Raw genomic sequence first — 13,916 nt, forward strand, 5'->3', positions numbered from 1 at the left:
AAAGAAAGAAAATTGATGGCAGCTTGCGTTGTGTGAATACGTGTCAGGAGATGATCAAGCATTATACATTTATTAAGTAATTTCAAATCCTCACACAAACAGTTGTCTTCAGAGCTGTTTTTAGCAGTTACCACAGCTGAAGGTTAGTTGGTTCTATGATTCCTTACTAATTTATTGAGTAATTTAAGTTTTCTCGGACAATCAGTGATATTTGTTTGACTGTATGTTTAAGAGACATTACACCTTCTGGTAATCTAATGGTATGCTCAAATCCCCTTACACATCCATCTTTAGTATCAAACACGAAGGTTTGAAGGCATATCTCCAAGAATTATGGGATAGCCACTGCCTGATATCAATATTAGAGCAAGACAAGCTAATTCTTGCCACTCAAAGTGGCTCTTACCTTTACAGCAACATACACCTTGGTTATCATCTTACAGACCTTGAAATGTAAAGTATTTCAAAAATATCCTCGCATAATTATATCCAGTACTTCACACACTTTAGGATTGACATCCATTTTAGTTATCTCCTTATCAGAAAATTTGCAGTCATAAAAAATATTCAAAAGATAGGAATAGGGGATCCTAGCTAAAATGTAATCATTACATCATTTATACGTACCATTCCCAATGATTCTTTAATATTGTCAACTGAACAATCATCCATACATTTGTCTGCAGTTAACACAAGATTTTCCAATTAAATCTCCCCTAAACATTTCACTTTTAATGCATTAGTATTCTACAAACTCTTGCATACACTTCTTGCATTTAAAACAAAGTTTGCTAACAGTTAGGAATGCTGGGCTGCTGCCTATGTGATTCGTTATTTTAACCTTATCAATAACATAGGTAAACCCCTTATTTGTGTTAAATGTTACTTTCAATTAAATAGAACACACCACCCAACACTATCCACAGTGTCACTGGCTAAAGCTTTGGAAGAAATACTTGAACGTTCAGTGCTCTTAGCAATGTCAAATTTTTCTCCCAGCAAAGGATTCTTGCATGCTTATAAATGTTCTTGTATCTTTTTTGAAGCATAATTAAATATAAACTGCATCAATAAGTTCACAAAATGCATAATATGAGTCCAATATTATTCAGTACACTGCTTGTGTGAGAAAGTCATCCTTTTTGCCCTGATCACCCCCATTTGTTTTGACTGATACTGGTGGTTATTGACTCTGATTGTGCCCTGAGTTCTGCTAACCAGGCCCAGGGCCGGTGCTCTGTTTAAAAGGTATATGGTAATTAGGTGTAATCACAATTGGTTCTGACATCCTACCTGTAAGTCCTTAGTATATGGTAGAGCATGTAGGTTTAGAGACCCCAGTGAATTTAATGCACTTTAGTGTGCACTGCTGTGGTGTCTTCTGTCATCTGAAAGGCAGCCCTGCTTTGCAGGGTGCTTTTAAAATAAAACTATGCCCAAATTTGACTTTGGAATTTAAAGTGCTTCCACAATCTTAAACTACCTTATTTTTACATATAAACCACCACTAAGGTCTACCCTAGGTGCCCCAAATGTAGGGTCTGTTTTGATAATAAGCAGGGACAAGACTCGAGGCTCTTTATATGCCCCAATGAGGGCAGACCATCCAATTTTGTTTTTTCCACATTGTAGATTGCTAGCTCCATAGGGTAATGTCGGAAGACTTTATTAAACTTTTAATAAAGCATGTCTTTTGACAGGAGTGAGCTAGAAATATAATACGAAGTATGAAAATAATAGTTACAATAAATCCAGCAATTTGCCATGGTTGGATTTATTAGATCTATTACAGGAAAGAAGTTTTATAACTGCTTTCCTGACGTTTCCTAAAATCAGCCCTGTAGCATCCTTTTTTGATTTGCCATGCTTGGACAGGCTGAGCTAGGTTCCTCAATGAGGTGTAAAGTGGCTTGGGATGAGAAAGAGACCATCTGGTAAAAGGAGATCTGCAGGAACTAGAACAGGTACCTGGGTAGCCAAACTGGTCTCAAAGGGAGAAAGACAGTTAGGACAGGAACCAGGTCGACCCCCACTTCCTTCACCACCAGCCAGATGAAAGCCCCTGTAATTCAATAAGCAAGGGGCTAGAAGGGGAATGTAGGGAAAAGTGAGCCACACCTGTTGGTTAGGTTAGACAGACTTTAACCTCCAGGAGAGATTTTCTCCATTTTGGATTTTTTCTAAAATTGCTTTCTGGGACAAAAATATGCCAAACGTCTAAAGAAGTTGTCATCACAGAGGGTGGCACTCTGCACCCCATTGGTCAGGGTTTCCCCCCACCCTTGCCATCTCAGAAACTTGAATAAATATGGGAGAGCTGCCAATCGACTATGATCCCTACCTAAAAACATAAAGAGAAGAATGACTGCCCTGCTGAACCTCTGGACTGCACCATTAGAGGACTGCACTCTAAAGGACTGTACCTGCTGCTGACTCCGGGCTTCACAAAAGACTTTGCCTTGCTTCAAAGGATTAATGAGTGGACTCCTTGAAAGCAGCAGGTAGAAAAGAGCTTTAATAATTCACCTGTGTCAACTCCATCAAGACAAGCCCCGCTGACCAGCTTCACCTGGACTTTAAAGAATGAGTAGGTGCATTGTGGGAACTGTAGTCCCAATCCTCCAAGAGGCAACTCAGAGCTTCTGGACCCTTAGCCGGTGTTGTGGACTCTCAAAGACCCAAAGGAAACCTTCTGAAAGAAGATCCAGAAGTTTGGAAATATTTGGACAAATTTTGTCAAAAAGCTCCATAAGTTGACCGACCTCGATGACGAGCGTTAAGCCAGCGACCTTGAACCACGACTTGGCCTGCAATTGGAGTTTGCCTCGCTGAAAGCTCGAACTGTAAGCAGTCGGTGATGAGAACCAAGACTTCCAGGAATCACAGAGCCATTGCGTTGAAGCATGCATTAGTTGTCAGTCTGCAGCCCGGCTTGCCGAGGAGATTTGCTCGACGTCATGGAAAAAAGAACGAAAAAAAGTGTCTTACGTGTGAAGGTAAAATTTTGACCAGCTCCAACCACCCAATGTATCCGACCCGCGCTCTATTGCAGTCTGCCTGAAACTTTGACTTGATTCCCGTCAAGTGCGAACAGATGTTTCCTGTTGGGCTTTATGCTTTTAAGCACTAAAAAGCACATTTTTATATTTAATCTTTAAAAGGTCATATCTACAGTTCCCTACAATAGATCTTTGTTTTTTGGTTTCATTTTAAACATAAACATATGTTCGAGGCATATGAGCTGCAGATTACACACTGTGCATAGATCGCCATCTGGTGTTGGGCCCGGATGTTTGCACTTGTTTTTGTCTTGGAAAGTCTTTGGAAGTCACGAGGTATGTGACTCCTCCTTTGGATCATAGTGCGCATGGGCATCGGTTCCATCATCTGATTGTTTTTTTCCGCCAGTGGACTCGGATGTGTTCTCGCGTTCCAGCTCGGAACCGTTAACGGTTTCTCTTCGACGCGCAAACCTTCCCATCTCGACGGTATTGTTTTCGATCGCGTTTCCAACCACAAGCGCCTTTCAACTCGAAGACTTCGATTCCGGTTGTCGATGAAGGCCTTCGGGCCTACCAGTGCCTCATCTCCGGCTCATGGAAAGGACGCCATTTAAAAAGTGTCCTCGATGTGGGTCGAAGTTTCCCCACACCGACCTACATTAGATGTGCAACCTCTGTCTCTCACCGGAGCACGAGGCCAGAGACTGTCCAGCTTATGCCTCCTTCCGCTCCAAAAAGACACCCGGGACCGACCAGCTCGGAGAACAATGGCACTCTCGTCATCTTCGATCCCCGACTACATCTTTCAAGAGGGCGTCTATGTTCCGGAGCAGGGTCGAGTCGAGAAAACAATCATCAGCGCCTCCGAAGCAGACGATTCCGACGTCGAAGACATCACTCCAGCTCAAAGGGCCGTGAGTACAGACGTCGACCCCGACTCACCCATCCCCTCGACACTGTCGAAAAAGGCTTCGGTCCCACCCCCACCTTCGGGCCCATGTGCACGCCGAGACACAGCTTCCCATGCCCCGCCCTCGGGCCCGCTAAAGAAGCTTGCTAAGCCTTTAGGCGACTCGGGCTCGAGTCAGCCTACCCTCTGTACCGACAATCCAACTCCGGCACCGAAGAAAAAGGCGTCTTCAACCTCATCCACGCCGACCGCTGCTCCCACATTGAAGCACTCTCCGTCGAAGGCTAGCACCAGTTCTTCGGCACCGACAACACCCTCGGAGCCGACTAAAAGCCTCCCGCCGAAAGGCCCCCATACTTCTAAACCGAAGACCTCGGAACCGAAAAAACAGCTTCCAGCTCCAACTAAAAAAGACACTGCTAAAATACACGGTTCCAAGCCTAGAACCGCTACCGAGACAACGCCCTAAAAACTTACGGCACCGAAGCCCTCGGCACTGACGGATCTGTCTCCCACAGATGAACTGTTTTGACCAGATCCTACACAAAAGACTCTAATGAAGGATCCTAAGACTGGCCATTTAATGCTCAGTATCAAAAAGAGACCACTACACATACCTTCACCTGGTCCACCACCGAAGAAGAGAGACTTTGCCACCTCTCCATTAAGTATCCCTTCTCTTCTTCCTCCTTCTCCTCCTAAGACTGGCCATTTAATGCTCAGTATCAAAAAGAGACCACTACACATACCTTCACCTGGTCCACCACCGAAGAAGAGAGACTTTGCCACCTCTCCATTAAGTATCCCTTCTCTTCTTCTTCTTCCTCCTCCTCTTCCTCCTCCTCCTCAAGTCGTCCTCCTCCTCCTCCTCCTCAAGTCGTCCTCCTCCTCTTCCTCTTCCTCTTCCTCTTCCTCTTCCTCCTCCTTCTCCTCCTATTTCTCCTTCTCCTTCTCCTCCTATTTCTCCTTCTCCTTCTCCTCCTATTTCTCCTTCTCCTTCTCCTTCTCCTCCTATTTCTCCTTCTCCCTTCCTCCTTCTCCTCCTCCTTCTCTTCCTCCTTCTCCCTTCCTCCTTCTCCCTTCCTCCTTCTCCCTTCCTCCTTCTCCCTTCCTCCTTCTCCCTTCCTCCTTCTCCCTTCCTCCTTCTCCCTTCCTCCCCCTCTCGACCAGATCCTACACAAAGTATCCTAAGACTGGCCATTTAATGCTCAGTATCAAAAAGAGACCACTACACATGCCTGCACCTGGTCTACCACCGAAGAAGAGAGACTTTGCCACCTCTCCATTAAGGATCCCTTCTCCTCCTCCTCTTCTTCTTCCTTCCTCCTCTTCCTCTTCTTCTTCCTTCCTCCTCTTCCTCTTCCCTCTTGCTCTTCCCTCCTCTTCCCTCTTCCCTCCTCCCTCCCTCCTCTGTTAGCCCCTCCACCTCTTACAAAGTTCCAGCACAATCCACCTTTGCTTGAGGTTACCAAAGGGGTGGTTACAGGGGGAATAACTGCAATGGCAGAGGCAAAAATAACAACTCCCGCTCTGCCGCCACACCTACCCCATGACTTCCCTCCACTTCCTCCTGACTATTCCACTCCAGTTGGCGGAAGACTCCACCAATTTCTCCCTGACTGGATAAACATCACTTCAGACAGGTGGGTCCACGAAATAATTCAATCAGGCTACTGTCTCGCACTAACATCTACCCCCCCCCAAACATCCCACCCAAACACCGTCCAATGTCACAACAACATCTGTCACTTTTAAAGCAGGAGGTAATCTCCCTCCTACAAAAGAGTGCAATAAAACCAGTTCCCCTGCACCAACAAAACAAGGGGGATTACTCCCTCTATTTTCTCATACCAAAAAAGGACGGATCTCCAAGGCCTATTTTAGACCTCAGGCCTCTAAACATATACATACATTCAGACCATTTCCACATGGTCACACTTCAGCAGGTCCTCCCTCTCCTTTCCCAGGGCGACTTCCTTGCTTCTCTAGACCTCAAGGATGCCTATTTCCACATTCCCATTCACAGTGCTCACAGAATATATCTAAGCTTCGTAGTGGACGGTCAGCACTATCAATTCAAGGTGCTCCCATTCGGAGTTACCACAGCACCAAGAGTGTTCACCAAGTGCCTAGCAGTAGTGGCAGCACATCTAACAAGACAAAACATACATGTCTTCCCATACCTAGCCGACTGGCTCATAAAAGCCAAATCTTACCATCAGTGTGTACAACACACTCACGCCACTATTCAACAACTTCACAACCTGGGATTCACAATAAATCACGCCAAGTCCCAGCTCAACCGTCCCACACTTAACAATACATCGGTGCCACCATAAACACCGCAAGATAACTCGCCTATCCCAGTCCCGCCAGGATAGCGAGCATTCAGGCTCTTCTCACCAGATTCCAACTGAAACACTCTCTTCCAGCTCGAGTGTTCATGCAACTCATAGGAATGATGGCCTCTTGCATATTCATAGTGCCTCATGCAAGACTCCAGATGCGTCCCCTCCAAGAGTGCTTAGCATGCCAATGGAACCAGGCACAAGGTCAGCTAACAGATCTGGTGTTGGTAGACGGTCGTACACATCGCTCTCTGCAGTGGTGGAACACCAAGAACCTTTCCAAAGGGCGACTGTTCGAGCCAGTTCCTCAAATAGTCATGACAGCGGACGCATCGCTCTCCGGCTGGGGAGTCACCTACTACATCACACCATGCAGGGCAGATGGACACCTCCACAAAAGTTACTCCACATCAACCATTTGGAGTTACTAGCGATATTCCTAGCCTTAAAAGCATTTCAAAAACATACATCAGGCAAGACTGTCTTAGTCCACACCGACAACATGACAGCCATGTATCACATTCAGAAACAAGGAGGGACACACTCTCTGCAGCTCTCTCACCTTGCACAGAGCATATGGAGGTGGGCTATACCTCAGAACATTTTTCTCCTAGCCCAACATGTCCCAGGAGTCCAAAACACAATAGCCGACCTCTTAAGTCGTCAAACAGAACAAATTCACGAGTGGGAACTTCATCCACAAGTTCTTCAACCGTTTTTTCAGACTTGGGGGCAACCACAGATAGACCTCTTCGCCACCCAAGAAAACGCCAAATGCCCAAACTTCGCCGCCAGGTATCCTCACCCATTGTCCAAAGGCAATGCGATATGGATGAACTGGTCAGGCAGATTTGCGTACGCTTTTCCGCCTCTCCCACTCATTCCACTAGTGGTGCGCAAACTACAGCAACACTCATTAACGCTCCTCCTAGTTGCTCCAACTTGGGCCAGACAGCCATGGTACACCACACTGCTGGAACTCTCAGTAGTTCCACACCAAAGACTACACCTCTCTCCACGCCTCTTAACCCAGAACCATGGAGAGATCCAACACCCAGACCCAGCTCAGCTCAACCTAGCGATCTGGCTCCTGAAATCCTAGAATTAGGTTACCTTAACCTCCCTCCTGACTGTATGAACGTCATCAAAGAAGCTAGAAGACTTACAACTAGAGCATGCTATGCAGCCAAGTGGAAAAGATTCGTAGTATACGGCCATAACAACAACACTAATCCCCTAGATGTATCTATCCAACACGTCATGGGCTACTTACTACACCTCCAAAGATGCAACCTAGCCTATACCTGTATCAGATTGCATCTTGCTGCCATAGCAGCATATCTGCAAAATAGACAACAGCTCTCACTTTTCAGGCTACCTGCCATAAAGGCCTTTATGGAAGGACTCAAAAGGATAATTACCCCCAGAGTACCACCTTCCCCTGTGTGGAATTTGAACATCGTTCTCACAAGACTAATGGGTCCTCCATTCGAACCCCTACACAAATGTGAGCTACAATTTTTAACCTGGAAAACTGCTTTCCTTGTTGCCATTACTTCTCTACGAAGAGTTAGTGAACTACAAGCACTAACCATTCAAGAACCCTTTTTACGGATGCATCTTAATAAAGTTGTTCTCCGAACTAATCCTAAATTCCTCCCTAAAGTCATTTCTCCCTTTCACCTCAATCAATCTGTAGAGCTGCCTGTATTCTTCTCGCAGCCACAAACAGTCGCAGAAAGAGCTCTTCACACCTTAGATGTCAAAAGAGCACTACTATACTACATAGAGAGAACAGAACCCTTTCGTAAGACCAAACAACTATTTGTGTCTTTCTCACCACCACCCAAGGGCAACCCCATATCAAAAACTGGGATAGCTAGGTGAATTGTCAAATGCATACAGATTTGTTACCATAAAGCAAAACGTACATTATCTGTTCCTCCTAAAGCCCACTCTACACGAAAGATGGGGGCTTCAATGGTATTTCTAGGCAACATTCCCTTAGATGATATCTGCAGAGCAGCTACATGGTCTACACCGCACACATTCACAAAACACTACTGTGTTGATGTGCAAACTAAACAGGCTAGTGTGGGCCAGGCTGTACTCAACACTATTTCAAACTACTGCAACAGATACTGGTGGTCACCGCTAAGGGTGGATACTGCTTTACAATCTATGCACAGTGTGTAATCTGCAGCTCATATGCCTCGAACGGAATATGCTACTGACCAGTATGCATCTGTTCTTGGCATGTAGAGCTGCAGATCTACACACACCCACCTGCCTCCCCGGCTACCTTCATCTGTTCCAGTATCATCTTACTTAGATACAACACACATGGGCATCTTTCCTGTGTATTACTAAGCTCCATCATTTCCCTGCTGGCGAAAAACAATCTGAGGATGGAACCTATGCCCATGCGCACTATAATCCAAAGGAGGAGTCACATACCTTGTGACTTCCAAAGACTTTCCAAGACAAAAACAAGTGCAAACATCCAGGCCCAACACCAGATGGCGATCTATGCACATTGTGTAGATCTGCAGCTCTACATGCCAAGAACAGATGCATACTGGTAAGTAGCATATTCCTTCCTATTGTTATAAATTGGTGTTGGATTGTTATTGTGTGTTATTTTACTCATTTATTGTTCATGATATTAAAAGCTTTACACGCCTGTCTCCTAAGTTAAGCCTGACTGCTCGTGAGCCAAGCTACCAAAGGTTCAGCAAGGACTAATTTATTGAAACCTGACTGGACCTTATTTATGATTGTGGTGTTATTACTAGCTGTAGGTACCTACCTACATCTACTAATAAATCACCTTCCAACACCTCCTTAAATTTTTTCCTTTTAAAGAAACTATGATGCTCCAGAATAACAATTGGCTCTTCTATAAAGTGCTTTTCTAAGCATTTAACTGCTTCAGTGTACACAACCCATACTGAACACTGAACAGTTGGTGGCCTGCAGAACTCGGACCTACACCGACTGACAATTCATGCAACCTCTGCATGATCCTCAACAGCCAACTGACCATGAAACGACAAGTCCAAGCACTCTCCTCCTCCTGCTTCCACACACTTCGCATGCTCCGCAGAATCTTCAGATGGATCCCACCCAACGCCCGAAAGACCATCACTCAGGCCCTCGTCATCAACTTCGACTACGGCAACGCCCTCTAAGCCGGCATCTCCACCCAGCTCCTCAGAAGACTCCAGACGATACAGAACACTGCAGCCAGACGCATCCTGGACCTCCATGAACGAACCCTCACCGCCTCCCACCTGAGAGACCTCCACTAGCTCCCCATACAGAAGAGATGCCAGTTCAAGATCCTCACGCACAAGTAAGCCAAATCCCTCCACGGCCTAGGACCTGCCTATATCAACCATCAACTCAACTTCAATATCTAGACACCTGCGCTCCTCTTCACACGCCCTCCTACACACACACTTGCATCCGTCACAGCCGCAGCAGTGGCCACTCCTTCACCTACATTGCTGCCAAGACCTGGAACAACCTTTCCCTCCAGCTCCGCACAACCCCCTCGCTTGGCAGACTTCAGAATGAGAATCCAGTCCTGGCTCTTCAACGGAGACCCAGCACCCAGATGCCCCTAGGGGTGACAGTGTTGCTCTTTACAGAGGCTTGCTGATTTGATTGAGTTCTATCTGGTGTTTATTCATTTACATCAATTGCCTTTAGTTAATTCTCAAGCAAGTGGTGCCATTTACTCTAAGGCAAGTTTTATGTTCTGGATTTTGCAAAAGAAACATGGTTGGTTGAACATCTGATGATTGGCCATAGGAGCGAATATTTTGAAATGTACTGTAGTCAGTGGTTGAATAAATCGTACAAAAAATGTAAAAGATGATAATTTGCATATCAGCAGTATGTTGGTTGTTACAATGAATTGACTAAAGCTTGCTTGAAATAAAAACAACAATTTGGAGCAAAGGAACCCATTAGAGAAAACTGCAGCAGGAAATTAATGTCTATAAATGAGGCACGCTATGAAAACCGAAGACTCACGCAAACGTGCACAAGAAAAGGAAGCCTGTAGGAAACTAAACACTGGCAGCGGCAAAATACATGTGCATGCTACAGTTAACAAAAGCAATCACGTGATGAGGAAGGACTCCGTGAAATATTGTTAACAAAAGAGGTTGTTTGAGGAAAATGTCAGTGAAGCACTGTTACGCGGTGATGCTGTATGCATGGACGTATGTGTGGTGCTGATGTATGCTAGTATTCTGAAGAGAATACGAAGTATAAAGGGCAAATCTTTACCAAGCCAAATATGGGGCAGCGTTCCAATAGGTTCGGACGATATGTAAAACGTTTACAAGCTCGAACGTACACAAGCGTAAGATGCTCTAAAAGGCTATTCTGAGGAAACAATCTGAGATGTACAGAAAGCGTAAGCGTGGTTACACTTATCTTGGTGGCTATTAGGAATTGAGTTTCTGGTTGGCTGAGGAATGCACCCTGTCCAAGCAGGTTCCACAGTCCTAGTCAGGTCAAGTGTATTACACACTAAAAGTTTACCTGCGGTCACCCTTTGGTAGTTTGGCACAGAGCAGTCATGCTAAACTAAGGAGGTAATGTGTTAAGTGTTTGTGCACACATACACAGTAACACCGTGAAACATCACAAAAGTACTCCACACCAGTTTAGAAAAATAGCCAATATTTATCGGACTAAAATCAGACTAAAACAACAAAAATCCAACATACACAAGTTAAGACATGAATTTTGCAAGATTAAATCAAAATGCAGTGCTTAGAAGTCAATAGCTCCAACTGGCGGTGTCTGGTTGCACTTGATCAGGGCAAATCCAAAAGTTTGGTCCAACCGCGACGTAGTGCTGTTAGGATACACTAGTCCCGCTGACAGTACCTTGGATGTGTCGATGCTCAAGTGGGGTTTCGTCGCTACAGAAGTCAGGCAAAGTCGATGATGCGTCAATGTCTAAAGCGCATGGTGACTGTTCTGAGGCATCAATGTCGAACCACTGAGCTGAAGGCGATGTGTCGGTTAGCAGCCGCGCCACACAGGGAATGGGATGAAGTCGGGACAGGGCGTCGCAGGCGTCAGTAATGCATTGTCCACGACTCGCTCAGCAGCGGTAATTAGGAGGTGCTGCGTCTACGAAGTCGGGCTGTGTTGTATGTCGTGTTTGTTGCAATGCGCACTCACCGAGCGGTATCCACGGCTTCGTTGCTGGCAGTATCAATGTGTTCATTTTGCAGGTAATGCCCCGGCTCCGAGCGACGCTTCAAGGTCGATGCGTTGGTTTCTTGGGTTGCAGCACACTCACTCACTCACTTCTAAGGGCCCAGGACTGGATTTGGCACCACTTGACAGAGCAGGACTCGCAGCAGAGGAGCCCCGGTGCTGGTAGCAAGGTGCAGGTGAAGTCTTTGATATCCCTGAGACTTCATTAACAAGAGACAAGCCCAAACAAGCCCTTGGAGTACCTTGGAGATATACAGGATGTAGAGAGTAAAGTCCAGTCCTCTCACTCGCAGGTAAGAAGCAACATGCAGCAGGTCAGCACAGCAAAGCAATCGGCAAAGTGGCAGTCGCTCCTGGCAGCACAACCGCTCTTTTTTCCTGGCATAATGTCCACAGTCTAGAAGTGTTCTGACGACATGTTGACAGGGGTTAATTTCTTATACCGATTTTAGCCTTTGAAGTTGGGAGGCTTTAAAAAATGACTAGACCCTGTCCTTCCTGGTTCTGGCTCCAGACACACTACACAGGAGTATGCAGCTCTTTTTGTGGGGACAGGCCAGCCCTATTCAAGTAAAAATGTCAGGTCCTACCTCTCACTCTAGCTCAGGAAGACCCACCAGCCTGGTGATTGGCATCCGGATATGCAGGGCACACCTCACCTCCCTTTGTGTGTGACCGTCTAGTGGGAATGCAAAAAGCCCCACTGTCACCCAGACGTGTTTTCTAGGGACCGATGTGTTTTTAAATTGTGTCCAGAGAATCAAATTTTCTCTGCTCTCAATTGGAAGTTATACATGGCTGCTCCAATGCCAACCTATTGGAGAGACAGGGATGCTGTAGTGAGAAGAAAGTAGCAGTTTTTCGCTACTAGGACATGTAGAACTCAAAAACACATGCCCTACTTTTCTTAAATACTGCACCCTGCACATGGGGCTATCTCAGGCCTACTATAAGCGTGACTTGTGTGTAATAAAAGGGAAGGTTTGGGTCTGGCATGTAGGCGACCTTGCCAGGTAACCATGGGCGTTTGAAACTACACACAAAGGTTTAGCAGTGGCACGCCGGACACATTTGAAGGGCTACTCTTGTGGATGGCACAATCAGTGCTGCAGCCCTAGTAGTAGCATTTGATTTACAGGCCCTAGATGCACATAGTGCACTATACTAGGGAATTATTAGTCAATCAAATATGCCAATCATGGAAAAACCAGATGCCATTACAGTTTAGACACAGAGCATAAGCACTTTAGCACAGGCCAGTGTATTGGATCGCCCTCCCAAATAATAGAAAATACCGCACTCTCACACGGAGGCACAAACACGGCGAAGCAATAAAAACACCACCTGGAAAGGCATTTCACTCTTATGAAATAAGATGCATCAATAGACTGATCTCAGAATAAGGCATGGGGTTTTATTTGTGCAACACTCTATAACAAAAAGGCTTTCCCAGATGTCAAATGAACGACATTCAAATGTACATAGAGATATATATGTGTATATATATGTTCAAGCAATAATATCACACTTATAAGTAGGCAAAAGCAACTGTTAAATGCATGGAATAAATACATAAAATGAATTACAAGCAGATAATAATATGGAATGAAATACAAGCAGATAAAACTGGACGTCCACTGCAAGAAATCAGAAATATATATATATATATATATATATATATATATATATATATATATATATATATATATATATATATATATATATATATATATGTACACACACACTAAATACATCAGATGATTATAACCACTGGAGACTTGAATGTGCGCCCAGACACACTCACACATCACAATGTTAATCAAAGAAAACACATCACCGGCTTCAAACTCTGCATCTTGACCCATTCCAGACTAGGGGATTCACAGCCGTAGTCCAGAAACTCCGCAAACCAGGAACTGCTGTATTGAAGTAGACTCGTCCGTTCCCATTCAAATTCCAAACCAAAATCCCAGTTTCCAAGTCAACAAACCCTAGTTTTACAATCTCAAAGCACCAATAGTTTCCGAGAAGCCCTCCTCCGCGCCAAGGAAACTTACTGGAGTTGGCCTCTCTCAGTTAAAGCATTCCAAAGGCAAAAGAGTTATCACGTTCCTTCTGCGCTCTCACATGTTTCAGTACTTATCTAAATGAAGCTTATGAAAGTTTCCAGCGGAACAGAAAACAATCTCTAAAAACAAAACAACCTTGAACGTGAATAGCCTAAACAACTTGAGTAATCTGGGAGCCTGCCCGTGCTCCAAGCTAAAGCTAGGCAGAGTCAGAATTCAAAATGGCATGAGGGCATATCAAAGCCAGAACATCATAATACTTCCCACTGTACAACATAATGCACATTTGAGCACCACTGCATATAACACTGCATTCCGAGACCAAGAAGTACATTCTACA

At 45.1% G+C, this 13,916-nt stretch overlaps 1 protein-coding gene across 4 annotated transcripts in view; it reads left to right on the top strand.

Moving 5' to 3' along the window:
* The window catches only part of NPTN (neuroplastin), a 541,091-nt gene that overhangs the window by 376,950 nt on the left and 150,225 nt on the right, over positions 1–13,916 (top strand). The gene's annotated exons all lie outside the window — the stretch shown is intronic.

This window comes from Triturus cristatus, chromosome 3_1, assembly GCF_964204655.1.
Source record: "Triturus cristatus chromosome 3_1, aTriCri1.1, whole genome shotgun sequence".
Taxonomy (NCBI): domain Eukaryota; kingdom Metazoa; phylum Chordata; class Amphibia; order Caudata; family Salamandridae; genus Triturus; species Triturus cristatus.